Below are 15,443 nucleotides of genomic sequence, written 5' to 3'. Positions count from 1 at the left end.
AGCGTACTCACAAGTTTGCCAGCAAGCCGGACCTCTGAAGCAGCCGTTCCTTCTGGCTCTTGGCTCCGCTCTCCGGCATCTCCCTTCTGCCCTTTCTGGCAGCAGATCACAGCAACACGTCGCTGGCAGCCTTCTCCCTTCTCACACTTGTCAGGAAACGCGATACTTCCATAACCTTTGCGTGCAATAAAACCCCTGCGTCCAGTCACGCTTCCTTTGCGCAGCTCTGTTCAGAAGCTGACCTGGCAGGGGAGCAGAGTCGCAGCGGTCCTGTCCGTGTGAGATGAGGGATAAATCAAGTCCAGAGACAGTTCGGTTCTTATCTCTAGAAGCGTTTATTTACAAGCCATAAATCAGTCTCCTCCATCGGAACTTGGAGGCATTCTCAGCCGTGCTTCCAAAAGCACACACTCGCAGCTTCTGTGCCAAGCTGCTGCTCAGTGAGAAGTGAAAGGAAGTCTGGAAGCAGAGAGACGCGGTGCGTCACTGCTCTGCGACGAGCTCCTCCTTCTACTCCTCCTCCTCCCCCTAGATACAGGACACCTCGGAGTTCTGACCCTGTCAGTTCCAAACTCCACAGTTACCATATTTTTCGCTCTATAAGACACACTTTTTCCCTCCTAAAAAGTAAGGGGAAATGTGTGTGTGTGTTATGGAGTGAATGCAGGCTGCGCAGCTATCCCAGAAGCCAGAACAGCGAGAGGGATCGCTGTGAGTGCTCCCTCTCACTGTTCTAGCTTCTGGCTTAGCCACGCGAAGCCTCTTCAGGGCATGGGGAGCCTTCATCCGGCTGCCCTGAAGAGGCTGCGCAGCTATCCCAGAAGCCAGAACAACGATCCTTCTCGGTGTTCTGGCTTCTGGGATTCAGAACATTTTTTTCCTTGTTTTCCTCCTCCAAAAACTAGGTGCGTCTTATGGTCTGGGGTGTCTTATAGAGCGAAAAATACAGTACATATTAAATTGCTTTGCAATTTATCAGCCATGCCATGTTATTTCAAAATGAGAAGGTGCCCTCTGTTCACGTTCCCTTTGTTCCCTTGTGACTTCAATCCAAGAAATGGGGGAAATCCCCCACCTGATTCCCAAGAACTTCTGATTCCTCATCTGTCAGCTATATAGAGAGAATTATTCAACACATCCACCCCAATAAACTGTTCCTTTAGCATAGCCCCTACTCCCTGGAAGTGCCTACCCATTAATATTTCTCAGAGACACCCTCTCTGTAACTCTATCTAATGTCTTATCAGTATTTTTAATGAATATTTTATATGTCCTTATGAAAACTACAGAGTTTTTTGTCAAATAGCTGGTAGAGAAATCTTGTCAAACTGACACAATTAAAATACTTTGACCATCCTGGCTAGGGCAGCTGGCAGCTGAAGTCCAACAACATCTGGAAGAGATTCTCCATCCATAGCTGTCAACGTTTCCCTTTTTTTAAGGGAAATTCCCTTATTCCAAATAGGATTCCTTTCAAGAAAAGGGAAAAGTTGACGGCTATGTCTCCATCTCTGTTCTGAGAAGAGTCATAGCCAAGTACAGGCTTAGTATATATGGGGCACCATGTTCATATCTTGGATTTCTTCTCTTGTCTTTTCTTTTGATGTGATCTATTGGCAAACACAAACCAGAGATGGTGCAGTGCTATAGCCAATGGTGATGGCAGCAACCCCATTGGGCACTTGTTTAATATATGTTGTGCCTGTCTTAGCTGTTCTCTGTTCCCATCAGCCCTAGCAGATGGTGGGCCATGCTGGAGGCACATCTTGGGATGAGCCCATAGTGTCATAAACATAATAGACTTGCCCTTCTAATTAGCAATACTTTTCACATGCTCTGTGAGGATGCTGTCCTCAACACCAGCTTTCCTTTTTGTGAGTGAATGGAATCGTTCACATATGACCACAGAGCTATTGGCTCCTACAGGAGGCAGTTATGGCCACCAGCTTAGGTGCTTTTGAAAGAGAACTGGTCAAATTCATGGAGTGGGAGGCCAACAATGACCATTAGCTATGATTGAGGTATATGCTTTGCCTCCATGGTCAGTTGCTGGAAACTGCAGGAGGGCAGAGTGCTCTTGTGTTTGGGTCCTCCTTGCCGTTTACCTGCAGGCATCTTGTTGGTCCCTATTAGATCAGGATGCTGGACTAGATAAAATATTGGCCTGATCCAGGAGACTCTTCTTATGTTTATAAACTTCCTACCATATTTTGTAACCCAAGGTTTCAGCCTGAGTTTTTCTTGCTGCTGTATGCAAAAACACATGAATCTGACCTTTGGAGATTGTAAGTAAAACCATTTTAACTTACTAAACGGTGTGGTTTATTAAATATTACAGAAGGTAGAAAGGGGAAACACTGTAATTGACTTAGAATGGGATCTCTAGAAAATCTAACAGCCCATATTCCCATGCTTTACTGCTGTATTTTTAAAACACTGTTGGGGGGGGGGCTCTTTATTACCAGAGAGTCTTCAGTTCCATGTTTGAATTTAGGGATCCAGTAAATTCTTTCCAATTAACTAAATAATCAACACATTGTCCGTAATAAATTTACCCACCATTCTCTTGAAACCAAAGCCCCTTGGGTTTTCCGTGTTCCTAAATGCTTAGCTTTGTAGAATATTTTCCATTTTAAACCCCCAGTCCCTGCCTGCTAACCCGGACCACTAGACCAATTCACATAGAACAATTAAAACAAAAACAATAAAAAAATTGACAAGCCAAGGTGAAACAGCACAAACTTTTATTGTTTGCAGGAGTGTAGAATCTTGATGTTGCTTTCAGCCTGTCTTACAATTTTCCATTGCATAAATCCTTACCCCTGCAGCAGTGGAGTTCATAATGGGTTACGATCTCTGGCTTATAAGCTATAAAACCACACTTCGGAGAATTAGGCTTCCTGCAACCAAGTACTTTCCCAGAAACTTTCCCATCTGAGACAAGGGGTGAAAGGGAGGAAAGAGGAAGAGAAAAAAGAGTGAATGTTTGGGTCATCACCACCACCACAACAATGAGTAACTGGATTTCACATAAAATATCCAAGGTGCTCTCCAATGAGTTGTGTCTGTATTCCCTATTGACTGGGAGTTTGGTGTATACAGTGGTACCTCGGGTTACAGACGCTTCAGGTTACAGACTCTGCTAACCCAGAAATAGTACCTCAGGTTAAGAACTTTGCTTCAGGATGAGAACAAAAAATCGCACAGCAGCAGCACAGTGGCAGAGGGAGGCCCCATTAGCTAAAGTGGTACCTCAGGTTAAGAACGGACCTCCAGACCGAATTAAATTCTTAACCCGAGGTACCACTGTATATAGTAAAATAAAAGGTAAAGGACCCCTGGACAGTTAAGTCCAGTCAAAGGCGACTATGGAGTTGCGGCGCCCATCTCACTTTCAGGCCGAGGGAGCCGGCGTTTGCCCACAGACAGCTTTCTGGCTCATGTGACCAGCATGACTAAACCACTTCAGAGCACAGAACCAATAACAGGCACCGCCCTACCTGTGCACAATCAGCCCACGAGGGGCTGCTGTCAATGTGGCATTTTTGGCACCAGAAGGGGGTGAGGTGAGGGCAGCGCAGGGACGGAGAAGGGAAGGACACAATTACATATGTTTTGCTGGTGCATGTGGCAGCTGGGAATGGAATCCCTGCACAAGTGAGGAGTTGCCTGTAGTCAGGTAATGCTGATGCTATTCTCAGTATAGGCACACATGTTCCACCCTCCCCATCCTCGTGCACTCCTAAATCTGCTCTAGAGAGTAGGGGAAAACCTCAGGCATGCATGTGGATAGGAGAGGTGGGGGGAAGATTGTTACGTGAGCAGACCTAGCTACCCACATGCAAACTGGGAAATTGCTGTCAAGGATAAGTGTGTATGAGCGCTAATTGGTGTATAAAGTAAGACAAGAGAACCATGTTCCCTAGACTCAGTTAAGATGCACACCCTCTTCTCCAGTGCAGGCTGAAGTGAAGCCTTCACTTCCTTTGCAAGCTCACACTCTCTTCAACCATGCAGCAGCCAGGAAAGATGTGTCTGTGCTTATTTTCTCATATATATATATATATATATATATATATATATATATGAATGAATAAAGAAGAGACAGAGGAATTGCAACATAGGACAGGAATTATGGTGGTTAATAAAGTGAAATACCTTGGAATTTGGCTGACAACGAAAAATATAAATTTGTATAAAGATAATTACAAAATCACATGGAGAGAGATTAAAAAGGATTTAGAAATTTGGAACAGGCGGAAATTATCGGTGATTAAGATGAACGTTTTGCCTAGAATGTTATTCTTATTCCAAACAATTCCAGTGATCAAGGGGACAGGACAATGTAGAGAATGGCAAAAAATATTGTCGAGATTCGTCTGGCAGAGAAAGAAGCCGAGGATTAAAATGAAAATATTGATAGATAAAAAAGAAAGAGGTGGGTTTGCCTTACCAGATATGAATCTCTATTATGAAGCACCCTGTCTCGTATGGTTAAAGGAATGGATAACATTGGAAAATACGACTTCCGGAGGCGGCGCCTCTGACAATGGCGGATTCCCTCTAACTTAGAGGGAGACAGCTCCGCGGAAATTGGGTCCTACCGCTGCAGCGAAGCGGGGACCCTTTAAAAACCGCAGGCGGAAGAAGCCTGCGGACCTGGGACTCGGCGGGCACCGTTGGCGCCCCCCCGTTTGGCAAAGGAACCCTATAAAGGGCTCCAGAGGGAGACGGGGGTTGGTGTGGTGCTGAGAGTCAATCGCTATCTCTGCGGAGCGAAGCTGCACAGCTGTTGTCGGAGAGCGCTGTCCTTCTTCCTATGACAATTCAGATTCTAAACAACAACCCGTGAGTAGGACAATTGGAAAATTTGCATTAAAATACAGCCTGGAATTTGACCTGAAACGGGAAGGTGTAAAAAGGAAGTCCACCTCCCGTCCTTTGTATAAAGATCAAAGCAAAGATTTTACAAGCTAAAAGCCGGGAAAACAGATAGCCTGAAGGTTCCTGCACTTTTAACCATCAAAACCCCCCTTGACAGCAGGAGGAAAGGGGGGAAAATTTGACTTTTTAAGCCTGCAGAGAGAGAGTTAAGAAAATAAGTTTCCACTGTCCCTAACCTGGGGACGGAATGACAGGAAAGAAACGGTCGGTGATATTTACAATTTGAAAATAGAAAAATTGATATATAGAACTGGAAAAGGGAAAAATAATTCCAAAGCCGCTTTCTGCCTGTTTGTTTTATATTGAAAGGAAATAAAGTATCTGGAAACCGAAAGGAATTTTTCCTTGTTGGATACAATTTAAAGATGGATGCCAAAAAGTAACTACACCCCCTAGAGGAGACCTGCCAGTGTGTCTGTTTTTCAGTTATAAAGAGAACATTGTATCAGGGAAAACTAGACCGTGGGACCAGCTCCCTGACCTTGACAGAAATGAATAGAGAGGAAGTCTTATCTGCTCTGAACAAAATATATGATGGGCTGCGACAGCTGGAGGAGAAAATGATTTTGTTGAATCAAAAGAGGGACAATACAGCAGCTAAAGTCAGTAAAGAGGCGCCAACGGAAAATGCAGCTACAGAAACTGTACAACAATCTATGCTGGAGACAGATTCAACAGGGCAACTGCAAGGTCAGAGAAAGATGGATGGGATTGTGAATGTATTCCAAAAGACACAGAGAACGCAATACTGGAGGATGGAATTTGGAGGACACTGGCCAAACTTTGGAGTCAAGAAAATTTTTATCTTTGGTGGGACTGTGAAATGAGTGGAAGAATTTTTTTGGAACAATTACTTTTTGGATTACAAACTAAACACTGGGGAGTGCAACACCGGGGAATTGGACAATTGGAGAAAAGGAAATGAGGAAAGTTACTGTACGGAATTACCCAGTGTTTGGACCCCCAAGGAGAAAGAGAAGGAAAGGCGAAAGAACTCAACAGGGATCAAGGATGTATGTAACTATAAACAGGAACAAGAAAACTCGCAGAAGGGGCTTGGAAATGATTTGAGAGCCTCGGACATTAGGACACCTGACTGATAAGGATATAATGATATATGGACTGACATTGCCGTGAACCAGGAAAAGGGGCGCTGGACTAACCTAGAATGAGAAATGTCTTGTGTAATTAACCTATATTTATGGAATTAGTTCAATACTAATGAAATATTAAAAGATGTTGGAAAGGATGTGATTGGCTTTAGCAAAATTTAGTTTAAATTTTGAAAGTTTAATGATTTGAGGACAAGATAAAATTAATGAAATTAATGAAATTATTGTAAAAAAGAAGTGGTTTGAGTAATAAGGTGAAATAAGAATTGGTAAGAACGGTTTGATTATAAATGAAATTATGAGGATATTATATGGGGATATATAATCAAGGGTAAGATAAGAGGTATGAATTTGCTGAACATATTGTGAATTGGAATACAAAGAGGGAGGTGGGAGGGAGTCAGGAAAATAAGTTAAAAAGTGAAAAATGGTGAGAAATTGAAAAGAGAGATTTTTGATTTTCTTGTTTTTTCTTCTTTTTTGTTTTTCTTCTCTATGTTTTTTCTATGTTTTTTGTGTTGAATTTATTTTTTAAGATTTTGTAAACTTTTTTTCTGTTTTGTTAAAATCCAATAAAATATCATTATAAAAAAAAAATAAGATAACATTGGAAAATACGGACCTTTTGGATTTAGAAGGTCCTGACAACAGGTACGGGTAGCACTCGTACCTGTGATATGATAAGGTAAAAGTTCATAAAGGTTTTTTAAATCATGTGATCAGAAGGTCAATTTAAATTTATTGGAAAGGAAAATCCCATGGTGGATATCGCCAATAGAGGTATTGACTGTCAAAAAAGTGAATATGGAAGGAAGGCAAGCCACCTATGAGGAAATCATTAGAAAAATGGAACAAGGGTTAAAGCTTAAACCATATGATCAAATAGAAGGCATGTTTACAGGTTGGCTGCAATACCATCAGGTGAACGATATACTGAGTGAGGATAAAAGGAAAGCTGGGTTCAAGCTGAATCAAGATTTCAATTAGAATTAATAGAAGGCAGAGGTAAAATATTATCTGCCTTGTTGATTTGTTATTAGAATGGTTTACAAAAGATGAAGAGGTGAAAGAAGCAATGATAAAGTGGGCTATAGATTTTGGGCATAATATTGAATTGGATGCATGGCTAAAATTATGGAATGAAAGTATGAAATTCACGGCATGTACGGCTCTAAAAGAAAATTTAATGAAGATGATTTATAGGTGGCATTTGACACCAGTAAAGCTGGCGAAAATATATAGGATGAGGGACAAGAAATGCTGGAAATGCAAAGAGACGAATGGAGATTTCTATCACATGTGGTGGACTTGCGATAAAGTTAAGAATTTTGGGGAGTTGATCTATAACGAACTTAAGAAAATATTTAAATATACCTTTCCCAAAAAAAAACAAAGGCTTTTTTGTTGGGTTTGATGGGGAGGAAGATTAAGAAAATGGACCAAAGACTATCTATGTACACCACAGCTGCGCAAGGAATATGTTGGCCCAAAATTGGAAACTACAAGAAGTCCCTACCATTGCAGAGTAGCAGATGAAAATGATTAACTACGCGGAGTTAGCCAAACTGACCAGCAGGATTCGGGATCAGAATGATCAGAGATTCCAGGAAAGTTGGAGTAAATTTATTGTGTATTTAAAGGATAATTGTAAAAACTTAAAAACACTGGCAGGGCTGAAGTAACTCCTACAATGTATAATATAGATATGAGGATAAAAATTAAAATACGCGACTGAAGAGAATATGGGATACCCACTGAAGGTAAGGAGGGAAGTCGCAAGCTCGGCAGAGCTAAAAGTGCATATGTGGTTTAATGTATTGTAAAATGACTGTGTAGAGAAAATAATAAAAATTTATTGATAGAAAATAAAATAAAAAAGAAAGACATGTCTGTGCTTGCTGTATACAAGCCCAGACTGCCTGCTAGAAACTATGCTTCTGTATTTTCCATGTGAGTATTCTGCATGTGTTCTCCTTGCTGCTGCATGGAACAACAAATTGTGACATGATTTTAAACTCTCCTGGGTCTTTCTGTGTGCTCTTTTTATCTAGGTATCTTGCTGGCTCTTCTCTTGTTCACCCACACACATGGGTCACCAGAATCTAATTTTTCCACCCCACACTTCGTGCTACATGGAATTTCACCCAGAGCATTCCCCTAACATATCACAATATTGACATGTACATAGCCAAGAATCTTTCCATGTTTTTCCTACTGTTGCTGGAAACATTATAAACTCCTAAATGCTGAGGCATGTGATAAGGACATTTCTGTGACCTCTTTCCCTTTATTGGATCACTAAGTCGAAATAAATGGAACTTAAGGAGAAGGGGGAGGTGGGTGGTGGAGCCCAAAGACAGGACAACCTTAGCTGCTGGTTCTTACTTGTATATATGAGGAGGGCCATGCAGGGGCTTCCATCTTTAGTTTCACAGGTTTGGAGGTTGCATGGGACTTCTGGTAAAATGGCTACGCAGTGTAGACAGACGATAGCATCTGCTCCAAAAGACAAAACCAAAATCCCATGTGAATAAATGACGGTGGTTTTGTAGCCATTTCATTGGAGGTCTTCATATTCTCACCAACAAAGGAAGTTTGGAAAATCCTGACTTGGGTTAGTAATAGTCGAGGACCATGGACATATTTACACTCAGGAGAAACTGACACAGGGAACACACAACAACCAAACACACATCACAACTTGTTCTGTGGGTAACACATAGGGTTCTTCTTTCAAACCTAATTCCATCAATGAAAGCGGGAGGGAATGACACTTTGGCAGCCCCCATGTTGATTTGATGAGCCCAACCATTTGCAACATAAGGAATGTTCACCTGCAGTGCACTTTGAGAAAAGAAATGGTTCCCTATCTTGCTTTCAGAATTCCTGATGTACAGACTGTGGAGTTTGGAGTTTACAGGGTTAAAACTCCTTGGTGTCCTGTATCTGGGGAGTGGCTTGACGCAGGGCCGTACGTCACAGGCTTTGTCCGTCTTTGTCTGTGAGAGTTGGTTTCACTTTAGACTGAAAGAAGCAGCAGAGAGACTGCGTGTGCTTTTAGCACGGAGAGATGCCGGAAAGTTCCGATGGATTTATTGCTGTGTAAATAAACACTTTTAGAGATAGCAACGAACTGTCTCTGGACTTGATTTATCCCTCTATCTCACATGGACGGCAGGACCGCTGCAGTTTTCCTGCCCAGGTTAGCCCCTAAGCAGAACTACGCAGGGAAGCGCTGACTGGACGGCAGGATCTAATTGCCAAAGGTTATGGCTCTTCTGTGTTTCCTGCCAAGTGTGAGGAGGGAGGAAGGCTGCCAGCTTTGAGCTGCTTTGAGCTCCTGCCAGGAAGGGCAGTGGGAGACGCTGGTGGAGAGCGGAGCCAAGAGGAGGCTGCTTCGGAGGACCAGCTAGCTGGCAACGCGTGAGTACGCTTAAGCCCCGGGGGGAGGAAGATGGCTGCTCAACAACAGCAAGACCATGAGAGCTACCCCGGTGAAAGACTGAATGGGGCAATTGGGAAGCCTGGTCTAAGTGCATGTACTACTGGCTGGAAGAAAAACAGCTTTGGGAATGTACCCAGGCCGATCCAGTACTTGCCCAGCCCAATGCTGCAGCTGCAGAGGTTGAGAAGTCTGCAGGCACAGTGGAAGCTTGTGAAGCAGACATGTCTGATGCTCTAGAAAGAGAGCAAAGGGTGCTTGCCATTTTAAGGGCCAGCGTTGATGCTTGGCTGTTGCCAAAGCTGCAAGGGAAGAAGCCCTGGGTCACATGGCAGGCACTGAAGATGGCATGTCAGGCCGCAGTGGGAGCCAGACCAGATGGGGCTAGAGGATGCCCAGAGAGCGCACCAAGCCCAGAGGGGGCTGGGACTGTTCCAGGAAGCTGTTTCTATGCTTCGACACATCTGTGTGATGGACTGTGTGCTGGAGAGAGGCTGAGAGCTGGGAAGAGGAAGGCAGTAGCAGTCCGTTCCTCAGGCAGCTGGGCACCCAGGAGTGGGGGTGCAGGCCGTTCCAAGAGCTCTGGGAAAGCCAAAGTCTCCAAGAGTTGTTTGTGCTCTGAGGCGAAGCCCAACAGCGAAGGGCATTGTTCTGCAGAGGCTCTGGAATGCAAGGTCAGCCACCTGCTAAGGCAGATAAGCGACGGTTCTCAGACGGCGAAGTGTGAGAACACCGGCAGAAGCCTTGCAGCAACCATGGCAACCAGGAGGGACACTGGCAGAGGCCCCGGTGGGGGTGCGAGCGTCGCCATGGCAACCTTGGAAAACAGCCAGAGAGCCACTTTATCTCTTGTTGTCGATACGGGAGTGACCCACAGCCTAGTGCCATCTGGTGGGCTCCTGAGAAATTGCAAGACAGTTAAATCTGGACGTTTTGTCACGATGGCAGATGGTTCTAAGGGACAGTTAACTGAGACTGGTTTGTTATACTGTCCTTTTATAGATCATGAGGTGCAAGCTTTTGTGGTGCCCAAGCTTGCTCATTCTCTTTTAAGTGTATCAGCTCTTATTGCTGATGGTTTTGATGTGGTGTTTACTAACAATATGTGTTATTTCTACGGGGATGGGAAGAAGCTCCACAGTGTTGAGGGGAAGGACAGGCTCTTTCTGGTGCAGATGCCTATCACTGATGCTACTGTTGCAGAGTCCCCTGAAGAAGCACAAGTGCAGTGTGCAAATGTACCACCACACCATGATTGTTTACATTTGTGGCATCGCAGATTTGGGCATGCAGGGTGGTCATATGTTAAGAAAGCCGCAGAGAACACAATTGGGTGTGGGTTCAAGGCATGTGATAAATACTTAGATTGTCAAGCTTGTAAGCAATCGAAGGTCACGACATGCACATATCCCAGGTCAGAAAGGAGGACCAGCAAACCCTTTGAGCTGGTTCATGCAGATTTATCTGGGCCGATGCAGGTAGCTTCTTTAAGTGGATCGAAGCATGTTTTGGTTCTGATTGATGATTTTTCGAAACACACCTGGCTGTTTACACTTAAACACAAGTGGGAGGCGGCTGCACTGATTAGGGATTGGATCACAGCGGTAGAGCTGCATTTCTCTGCCAGGGTGGTTTCCTTTCAATCTGATCGGGGGGCGGAGTTCACAGGTTCTGCGCTGCAATCTTTCTTCAGGCAGAAAGGTATCAGTCATCGATTGACTGCCCCCTACACTTCACAACAGAACGGGGTTGCGGAGAGAAAACACCGCACCCTACAGGAAGCAGCGAATGCTATGCTGGCAGACTCGGGTCTGCCACAGCACTTTTGGGCCGAGAGTGATAAGACGGCATGCTTTGTTCAGAACAGGGTGTTCAATTCAAGTGTGGGAGACACGCCGTACTTTCTGCTGCATGGGAAGAAACCCAAAGTGGATTTCTTGCGTGTGTTTGGCTGTGAGGCTTGGGTCCTCATTCCAAAGGCCACTCGCAGAAAGGGTGAACCAAGATCTAGGAAAATGATCTTTGTAGGCTATGAGCCGGGCTCAAAGGCGTGGCATTTTGCATACCCTACTGGCAACCAGTCTAAGCTGCTTATTAGCGGCAGTGTTGAGTTTTGCGAGCAGAGTGGGTGGAAACGTCTTCACGGGAACCCGGAGGTTCTGTTTGACTCAGATGAGGAAGAGGAGGAGGACGAAGCTGAACCTGTTGCTGAGGTGCACAGTCCACAGCCACAGAGTCCAGAACCGGGGTCTCCAAGGCAGAGGCTCCGAACCTCTCCAAAAGGGAATCTCAAGACCCCTCCACAGGTCTCTGTCAAGTCTGAGCCAAAGTGTGAGCCATCCTCACCAGCAGACCCAGCTGTGAGGCCAAAAAGGTGCAGCAGGTCAGAGGGGGAGGTTTCTGACACGGGGGATGGTGTGGCTGGCCCAAGTGAATCAGGCGCAGTTCCAGAGTTCACGCTGAGGAGGTCAGCAAGGTCAACCAAGGGAAAGCCACCAGAAAGGTACGAGGCCACTAGCGTGTGGGTAGGTGTGGCTAGAAGTGAACCTGAATCCTTTGAGGATGTTCAGAAGTTGCCTCAGGAAGAAGCTAGCAAATGGTGTGAGGCGATGCAGAAAGAGATGAACTCAATGGAGTCTCTTGGTGTGTTCTCACTCACACAGTTGCTGGCTGGCAAGCAGGCTGTGAGTTGCAGGTGGGTTTGCCGTCTTAAACCCACAGAAGCTGGAGAACCACAGTATAAAGCTAGGTTAATAGCCCGAGGATTCACACAGAAGAAGGGAGTCCACTTCACGGAGGTCTATTCGCCGACCTCGAGGGCCGAGACTCTGAGGACGCTTTTAGCAGTTGCTGCACAGAGAGGTTGGAAGGTGAACCATTTTGATGTGGATGTTGCCTACCTGAACTCAGACCTCCAGGAGGAGTTGTACATGCTTCCTCCTCCAGGGTTTGAGGTCAGTGTGCCAGGCATCGTGTGGCGGTTGCACAAATCCATCTATGGATTACGCCAATCTGCCAGAAATTGGAACGTGTCTGAATGAAGCCTTAGAAGAGCTAGGTTTCAGGAGAAGTGTTGCGGACAGCTGTCTTTACCTTAAAGGTTCAGGTGAGATGCAGCAAGCCGCTCAGATTTTTGTTGATTATATCTTGATCATGGCACAGACAGGTAAACAAGTGGAAAAGTTTGCTAAGGAGCTTGGAAAGCGGTTCAAGCTCAAGCAGCTTGGAGATGTCAAGTCGTATCTAGGCGTAGGGATAACGAGAGCAAGAGATGGAAGCTTTTTGCTCAGCCAGAAAGGTAAGATTGAACAGTTGCTTGAGAAGTTCGGGATGTCTGAGTGTGCAGGTGCCAAAACACCCATGGAAGTTGGATACGTGAAAGAATGTCAGCAAGTAGAACGCTCTGTGCTCGAAAATACTGAACTCTTTCAGTCAGCTCTGGGTAGTCTGCTGTATCTGTCACAGTGGAGCAGACCAGACATAGCGTTTGCTGTCAATCTGCTCAGTAGAGAAGCTTCGAGTCCTAGTGTGCAGGCCTGGAATGGTATTAAACGGGTGCTACGTTACCTGCAAGATATCAAAGATTTTTGCCTCAAGATGTCAGCTGAGGGTGGTGTCAAGCTGACTGCCTGGGTGGATTCAGATTGGGCTAACCTTGAGGACCGCAAATCAGTGTCAGGCCTAGTGGTGAAGTTTGGGAACTCAGTAGTTGGGTGGAGGTCCCGGAAGCAAAGTCTCATAGCGCTTTCATCTACTGAAGCTGAGTTCAGTGTGCTATCTGAGGTTTGCAGAGAGCTGGAGTTCTATATGTGTTTGGTCCAGGAACTCTGTGGGGAACATTGTCTGCCCATCGTGGTGCACGAAGACAATCAACCGTGTCTCAAATTGGCCGAGACGGCGCAATTCAAGTCCAGGACCAAACATCTGGACATACGTTTTCAGAATGTGTGTCAGAGCGTTTGTGAGGGGCTAGTTGCTCTAAAATACTGTCCCTCAACCAAGAACCTCGGTGATGGCTTCACGAAGCCATTATCCTTCCGGAAGCATGAGGAGTTCTGTGAAGTGTGTGATTGGGGTGAGCATTGTTGCTTATTTCCCCAGATGCAGGGCAAGAGGGGGTGTGGAGTTTGGAGTTTACAGGGTTAAAACTCCTTGATGTCCTGTATCTGGGGAGTGGCTTGATGCAGGGCCGTACGTCACAGGCTTTGTCCGTCTTTGTCTGTGAGAGTTGGTTTCACTTTAGACTGAAAGAAGCAGCAGAGAGACTGCGTGTGCTTTTAGCACGGAGAGATGCCAAAAGTTCTGATGGATTTATTGCTGTGTAAATAAACACTTTTAGAGATAGCAACGAACTGTCTCTGGACTTGATTTATCCCTCTGTCTCACACGGACAGCAGGTCCGCTGCAGCTCTGTTTTCCTGCCCAGGTTAGCCCCTAAGCAGAACTACGCAAGGAAGTGCTGACTGGACGGCAGGATCTAATTGCCAATTGGGAAAACAACAGCAGGGACTTGCTCAGCTCTCTTCTCTTATTTCTGTACAATGTATCTGATAGCTTTAAAATTGCTGCCTCCATAAGCACAGAGGGGCAGGCATCCCTTTCGCCATACAATTCCGCAGGAAGGGACAGAACATGACCACAGAACTGTTCTAAGCAGTTGTAAAATGTTAAAGGGAGAAAGAGGCAGCCCCCAGACCACCTCTTCAGAACTTCATATTTCTGCTTGTAAAGCTGGGTGGATTTCTGATGGCTTGTTCCTCACACAATAGGCACCAAATGGGTGCCACCCCAGGAGGGAAATATATTGATCCACCCATCCCTAGCTCTTAGATGATGGAACCTATTGTCCTGAGACAAAGGTTTTTGAGAGCAGAAGCAGTAAGGCCTACACAATCATTCAAGCCTGCTAACTGCTAACTGTTAACAGCAAACTGCTAAGTCACTGTGACCCATGACTCATCTTGAGTGAAGACTCATTCTCCCTACAAAAGTAGCCAGCCAGTGTGTGTCTCAGCTCGGTGTGTGTGTTGTGTTGTTGAAGACAGAGTGTCTCCAGGACTCTAGTAAATCAGTAACTAAGACTGTGCCTCTGTGAAGAGTCAGATAGCTGCTATGAGCACTCTGTGTATACTCTTTAACTATGCTGTTTATGAACAACTTTATTTTCTCGAGTAAAAGTTTTATTCTGTTTATGAAGAAGACTCTGCTTTGATTAATTTAGCGCTGCACGACACCGATAGCCTGCTCAAATCTTGAGTCTTATTTTCTACTTGCAAAGTATCTTTACTCAGAAAAGCCCTGACACACAAATTTAAATATTAGGGAGAGTGGCTTAAATAAATAAATTTGAGCAGACTGTAGCAGGCTGCAGTAAAGGAAGAGATGTGAAGCAGGGCCACTTCATCATTGATTGCAGGGGGTTGGACTAGATGAGCCTTGGGTCCCTTCCAACTCTAAGATTCTCTGATCAGCTCTACTGCAACAACAGCTGCCCTTGGCTCACCCTCTCCCTCAGTTATCACCTAGGAACAGTCTTTCCATTCAGGTGCAACAGAGGGAGAGAACAGAAGAAGGGCCATTTCATTGGCTAAGTTCAGATTTTATGGAGGGGCAGGGTTAAGTTTGGTTTGGTTCAGTATTAAACTACCTAAGTTGCATTTGCCTTCTCTCTTAGGCCTGTCAACCTGCACTTAAGCTGCCTCCCTTGGCTGACAGTGCTTTTCCTAGCTCTTGCAAAAAGAACATACCTCCAGGTGTAAGGAACAGGAAAACAGAGATTGCCAGAAGTACTTGACTTGGGATGGACATCTTGGTATCAAAAGGTGTGTTCTCCAGCAGAGCCCCAAATCACAGAGGAATAGATGTGGACCTTTACTGGATTCCTCCAGGGTGGAGAGGCTTCTTCCTTTGATCCTTTTAACAACAGCCTAGAGATCATGGTGTCC

The 15,443-nt window shown here is 45.1% G+C and overlaps 1 long non-coding RNA gene across 1 annotated transcript; it reads right to left on the bottom strand.

Moving 5' to 3' along the window:
- Positions 1–2,727: 2,727 nt before the first annotated feature.
- On the bottom strand, positions 2,728–15,443 carry LOC310758798. The gene is made up of 3 exons (XR_014545917.1): positions 15,246–15,443; positions 8,442–8,552; positions 2,728–2,934 (listed from the first exon to the last, which is right to left on the bottom strand). It is a non-coding gene; the product is annotated as an uncharacterized lncRNA (long non-coding RNA).

Source organism: Podarcis filfolensis (genome assembly GCF_964270895.1).
Source record: "Podarcis filfolensis genome assembly, chromosome: 3".
NCBI lineage: Eukaryota > Metazoa > Chordata > Lepidosauria > Squamata > Lacertidae > Podarcis > Podarcis filfolensis.
Note: the sequence above shows the minus strand (reverse complement) of the source record. Positions and strands in the feature narration are given on the sequence as shown.